Below are 7200 nucleotides of genomic sequence, written 5' to 3'. Positions count from 1 at the left end.
ATTTCAATCTCAAACATGTTCATTTCTACTTCATTAAGTTCACACCCAATATGAAGTCATATCATTCACTGAGAATATCAATTACATGCCAATTTTTCAATAACCAAATTCACTCAACGTCCCTAAAAAATCAGAGGTATCTAACAAGATCAAATTAACAAGTCCAAACAAGTCGGTATTTAATAACCATGTGGAAGAATCTATCAGGAAACATGACTCAAAAGACCTCATTCTCTTCTGGTGTTTTATTGGGGTCAAAAGTAAGCATTGAAGCATTGTTTATAGTTGAAACAACCTCGTCAGAACTATCGTCTGGCACAACATCTTCTTTCTGCATCGAGTCTTGAACTACCTCCCTTGTTTCTTCTGGAGTCTCTTGAATATTCTCCTGAGATAAACCTGAAAGTTACATCAGTGCCGAGTAAATCCAATGTGTTACAAATTGTACAAAAAAAACCATGGTTAAGCATAATACTACAGATTTATTGTTTGGATTACAATCCCAAAGTTGTGGAAGCTTTCTTTCTATAAGAATGAATTACTCCCAAGACGTAATATCAAGTTCAACAATAAAACTATTCTCATAGCGTGTCTGCACAATGTCCAAAAGTACATACGTAAGTATTGTTAAGTTATTGTCTAACTAACAATAATGGTATCACAATTTATATTTATTAGATTAATAAAACATATAATGAGAAAGAGATTCATTTTTATATTGAAGAAGGGATTCAAAAAATATTGACAACATATTTAGAAGGACTCTTCGGCTTAATGATTGGTCCAGTTCACAAAAGTTCAAAGTGATCATGTGATGTGAATACACACGGCACCGCCTGGCATTATGATAAAAAATGGCAACCCTACAATAATTAGACAATGATTATTATTTTATCAGAGCTAATGCAAAACCAGAAGGCATCAAAAGTATCTCCTATGTTGTTGCCAAATTTCACCAAACAGCTCATAAATGGACCAATGAGTAAGTTAAGAAGTGTATAACTAAAAACAAGCTACCAATCTTTGTATGCTACTGAGCTTGCATGGTGAAAGTAAATAGCTCATAAGTGAAAACCAGAGTAAGTCAACACAGCAAATAATACATTGACGGATTACCACAGTCACTACCATGTCAATACTAATTCTTAATAATTTCCAGCATTAATCATCAAAATAAGTCCACACGTTATAACACCGAAGTTCTAACTGGGAAGACCGAGAAGCAAATGAAAGTACTTTTAGCACTAATCTTACATTTCAATCAATATAAATCAACTCATGGACCGATCCTTCCAGTAACACTTAGACATTATATTCAACCATAATAGTGTACTAATGTTAACTTCAAATCATATTCTCTCTAATAATTCAAAGTAACTTGGTCTTGATAAACAACTATAATTGATTCTTAAATCCAAATCTTACCTTCACCTCCTCCAGTATTTGGTGCAATAGCTTCTTGTCTGTACTTGTTATGAACACAAAGCCAAATTTTCTGCAGTATTTTTTCCAAATTGCTCTAATTCCTGCAGTGTTGAGAGACTCACACAATGTAAGAACTTGGGCCGCCTTTGTTTATAGGATAATAAAATCACTTAAATTATTGTTGCGGTTTGGAAAAGTAAAAAGACCAAACTGTTGTTAGACATATCAGAGCGTACCAACATAATTGGCCCAGGCGCAAACTTAGCAGCCTCATCTATGTGTAGGTGTTTAGAGAATACATCCAGCCATGATTGAATAGGTGACTTGTTGAACCATAAGTCCCTTGCAAATGATGTTGCGTGCTCTAGCGAAGAGAACGGAGATGTCTAAACCATCACCCTGGAAAATGAGATGCTAGTGCCGCAAAGAAAGAAGTCCCTCTCTTCGAATTTTCCTGATAAGTCCCATCATAAAACAAGTGAGCAAAGTAACTTTACATATTCCTGTCAATCAACAGTTAACTCCTTCTGCTCTATATTTAGAAAAGCCAAATCAATGATCTGAAATCCTTAATAACACTTAGCAATTATTCGGCCAATCACAGAACCATTATAAACCACCAGCAGTTGTGACAATCATTGCTAGTACAGCAGCATTTGCTATTCGCTTGCATAGGAACATGTTTTCATTCTAGAGAGGAAACATTGAAAGGGATTAAAAAAGTGTGATTAAACGGAATATGAGAATTATAAATCAAACAGGCAGGCCTTGTTTATGAAATGGAAAAAGGGTAATTCATTTATCCCTGTGAATAAAGTGTTTTATTACCCAAAAAAAAAATTTGAAAATCTGATTCACTTTCCTTTATGAGGGCCTCCCATTGTGCAAATGTAATTTTATCCAGTTAAGAAAAAACGTGACTTAGTATGTGCAGGTATACAATCACACATGGAGCCCTGCACAAAACACATGGAGCATTCTTGATGTATATGATACGTCAATACTTTTTGTAGGGTCCATTTCAAAAAATAGAATAGACATGTATGGTAGAATTAGCCATGTACCAGTACTAGTGTATATATATATATCAAAACTATTTGTTGGATATATGCATATATGGCAAAAGATCATTATAAACCACTTAGCAAATAAATTTAATTATGGACTACCAAACTTAGCAAAGAAATTTAATTAGGAGCATATATATCACACTAGCATCATTAGGAACCCTTAGCAAATAAATTTAATTATGGACTACTCTACTTTGCAGAGAAATAAAAAATTAAGAGAATATATATCACACTAGCATCATTATGAACCCCTTTGCAAATAAATTTAATTATGGACTACCACACTCAGCAAATAAATTTAATTAGCAGCAAATATCACACCAAAATCATTATAAACCAGCAAATTCTAGAGTCAAATTAATTTGTAAAATCTTAATAACACTTAGTCAAATAATGTACATATCCTATATTCATTTCTAAATACATCTAAGAATCAACAACCTCTTCGCAAATATCGAAGGCATCATTGGTAGGTTCTTCTAAATCGCCCTCCCTTATAAGCGACAAACCTTCCACGTCACACTCAGCCAACCCAGTCAAACTCGATTAGGGGGAAGTTCTACCTCACAGTGTTCATGAACTTCACCCATGTGGAACAAATCTCTTAGCTTCACATGGACTACTACACTCCATTCCTTATCAATTTCATCATCCACATAGTATACAAGGTGAGCCTCGAATGCAAGAATGTACGGTTTGTCATCCTCTCGATCACCAATATGTATCGGATTAGAGAAATTGACTAATTCATGGCCCAAAACATCTTGTCTTATGCCTTTACCATATGTGGTGTTTGCCCAAATACATCTAAATAAAACGACTATGAATTGACCACTGTAATTCAACTTAATGATGTCCACTAGTTTTTCATAATACGAGATGCTACCAACAACATTATTATCACACTTTTTTGCATAACTTCTAGTATCGGAAGTGACATGAACCACGCTATTCTGAGTTTTCAAACCTTCTTCTCTCGACAGGGTCCTAAATGTAAATCCATTTACGTTGTAAGATATAAAGTGGCTTACTTGAACATTGGGACCACATGCAAGCCACTGTAATTCGCTCGAATGCCTGATGCTTTCCAAGGGAACCTGGCAGTGAATAATTACACATTTCATCAATTCGGGATAGAAACCATAGGACATTATCGATAACAGGATTAATCATAACAGGCTTCACCTCACGCTTGAACCACTTGAAAAATTTTCTGTGCACAACACTGTCTATGTGAGACTGTGACCTTGTCTTACTTCGCAACCTCCTCTTTGTGATGGCTCTGAAATCACTGGATAGATCACAGTAGTTTCATGCCAGAATCTCCATCTATATCTTATCATTTTCGTATTCCATACTCTCAACTGCACTTATTCTATGAACTTTTCCACAGCCAGGGAATTGACCAAGACGTGACGGTGAGCTTGAAATATTTCAGTTGGTGTGAGAGCGTAAAACAAAGTAGCTCCCACAGCCTTTCCTACCTCTGGGAACATGGCTACACTTTCAGTAGCCATAGGTTCACACGGTCAATCATCAATACGCATTGGTCAATTGATCCTACTCTCAATGTTATCGAGGTATCTTGAACAGAATATGAGAATCTCCTCAGATAAGTATCCCTCTGCGATTGAGACCTCTGATTGTGATCTATTACGCACGTACTACTTGAGACGACATAGGTACCTTTGATAATATAACACGTGACTTAGTATGTGCGGGTTACCGAAGGAAAAAATGTGAACGAGGATTTGTTTGATGATTATTTTTTAATTGGGTACATCCACTGATAATGCACTGGGCCACAGAGGTGCACCTCTTCAATCAGATGCACTGTCAAGTAACCCATGACAGTGAAGAAAGAATGAAGGAAAATCATCTCCATGCAGCACAGAGTATAGACTACATGATCCTGAAGGAGAGGAAGTTGTTAAGTGTCAATGAATTTGCTACATATTCGGCAAAAAATGATGATAACTCCGCCAGGACAGAGAACACTGGGGCAAGCAAAGCATTCTTTAATGCAATTGGCAGTAGATGCTCCATTAGAATGTGACAGTCATGGCTTTTCAACCCCGACAACTTGTGCTATTTTAAGTCAACACAGCGGAAAATGTTGTTAGAGTACCCATCTGGAAAGACAACATTCTTGATAGTCCTTAAAAATACATCCGTCTGTGGATTGGTCATAGTAAAGATGGTGGATGGGTACTTTCCATCTTCCCGTGCCACAGATCATGCATGATTCCCATCAACTGGAGGTCTTTTCTTATCTTACTCTTTGTTTGGATGGAAGATGAAAAATGAGAGAAAAGAAAATGGGAGGAAAGAAAATAGAAGAAAATAAAATGAAAGAAAAAGTTGATTTCTTTTTATATTGTTTGGATGAAGAGAAAATGGATGAAAATTAAAGAAAGTAGGAGGAAATTTTTCTTTTGTTTGGATGGAAGAAAAAGTAAGAAGAGAGAAAATCATAACCAAATGAAATTACATTAATACCCTTCCTTATATTATATATAAATTATAATATACCAATGTATTTAAATTATTTTTCAAATAAAAAAAGTAATCCCAATTATATTTTAGAATAATAACGTGTTATCTTTATTAATAATAATATTTTTTGAATTTATCCTTTTCTGTTGTCTTTTAATGTCATAAATAAAAATATATATCATTCTTTTTAAATATATACAAATAAATAATTTTCTAAAAGAATAATAAAAACTACTCATACTTTACATCATTAATCTCCTTAATCATATTTAAGAAAAAGTTCCACTAAATTGTATTTACAAAATAAAATATTATCAAAAGTGGTTAGCATTTCTTTCTTACTACGTACGACAAAAAACTATATACAATTTTTATAAACATATAACAACACTTTCCAAAAGGGTAATTCTTCTTGGTCAGAGTAATCAGCATATGCCTACTTCCAAAAAATCAATTCTACATAGTTTGAGCCATCTGTACCCATCTACTTCAAAAAAATAAAGTTTTTCTGAGTTAAAGATATTAACACATGATCGATTTCTAGTTGTCCTAAGCAGTGTACTCATTGGACCCAAACATTTTCAAGTATTAGGATTCCTGCACGAGCATATACAACAAAGACAAATTAACACAAAGATCAAAGTTGATCATGATAATCTATTTTATCGATATCTTTCTATTCAAACAACCAATCAATCTCAAAGTATCAGCAAAAAGTGATTTCAAACCATGTGTTAACATAAATAAAACAGAAAATGATATCTTGTTCAAATACATGAAGATATACTCATACTTTACGACAATAAGAAACACATAATCAATTGTTAAAAGCAATAACCTCAAATTAACTAGAGATTAAGCGCATATAAAATTATACCTATAATGATGAATATTTTCTGGAAGTACCATATCTCCTAAGCGAACACTAGCAGCAATCATGAAATAAAAAAGAGCTTCCAGTCGCATTTCAGGTGGGATCCCAAAAACTTGGTGCTTTTTTTGCTCATTTTCACATAAAAACTGATAACATTGCATCTGAAATGAACCTACTAGACCCAATTTAGTCAACATATCTCATACATCTGATTCACTGTAAAGGCGATGCCTACTTTATTGCATAATAGCTAATCCTTTTTCAGCAATCGCGACTTGTCTTTCAATTAATGAGACTTGTTTTTCGATGATCGAAACTTGCCTCTCAGCCACAGAAGCTTGTCTCTCAGCTGATTCAACCTACCTCTGAGCCACGTCATGTAACTTGCTAGACAGATAACTACCCTCTTTTACAGCATTGGCCATGGTAGTAATTCTTAAAGCAACTTTCTCGTATTGTGCCTCCAGAAAATCATTCATAGGAGACTTACGCTTTGTACCTCTTGAAGTTGAAGTCACTCCTAATTGATTTGGTTGACTATGAGGAGCACTTGGTGAATCTAAATTAGCAGAAAATGTTGGGATATCATGTACCCGTATTCACATCTGTATCAGAAAATCCAATGTTTTCAAATGAGTCATTCAAGTCAATGGAATCTCTATCAAGTTGTTGAATCCTTTCTCGTGAAGTAGTAGCCCTTTTACCAGTAACTCTATCAGCTCCGAACAACTCCTTCAAAGTATCATAATGCTTAATTTGCATTTTTTTTTCTATTTTTCTGCATGTGATTTTTCCTGCATAAAGAAATGTTAAAATTATTTTGTGACTCACTTCATCATTGGTATAAGTAATAAAAAAGTATAAGATACCTTAATAAAGTCTTGCCACACTTCTTCTTTAGCTTCAAACTTTCTACTTACAGGATTCCATGCAAATCCACTTAAGTGATGAAATAAGTCATATGCCTCAGTAAAATGATGTTTCAGTGTCTTCATTCTATTCTTGATGTGGTTCTTCATTATGTGCGGGTCTATTATTGTACTCAAAGTCTTCACAACATTGGCATATGCTTCAGTTGTCCACGAGCCATCGTGTCTATTACCTTTCAATGCTTCTTCTACTAACGCATTCAATAGAGCTTCATCCATATCATCAGACCATCTTAAGTTGTCTTTAGAAGGTTGAGTTTCTTCTGTTTTATTTCCTTTATTTGGCATTATTTAACCTGTAATATTTTCTTAAAAAATCCAATTAAACAACTTTGACGATGAACTACACATATATATACATATTCAGATATATCAAAGGTATAATCACTCATAATGTTTGATACAC

General features: G+C 34.2%; 1 pseudogene; it reads right to left on the bottom strand.

Moving 5' to 3' along the window:
* Positions 1-5579: 5579 nt before the first annotated feature.
* Positions 5580-6627, bottom strand: LOC148566874 (uncharacterized; annotated as a pseudogene).
* Between the last annotated feature and the right edge of the window lie 573 nt (positions 6628-7200).

This window comes from Arachis ipaensis, chromosome B4 (assembly GCF_059453495.1).
Source record: "Arachis ipaensis isolate K30076 ecotype BB chromosome B4, ASM5945349v1, whole genome shotgun sequence".
Taxonomy (NCBI): domain Eukaryota; kingdom Viridiplantae; phylum Streptophyta; class Magnoliopsida; order Fabales; family Fabaceae; genus Arachis; species Arachis ipaensis.
The sequence above is the reverse complement of the archived record's forward strand: the minus strand, read 5'-3'. Positions and strand labels throughout refer to the sequence as shown.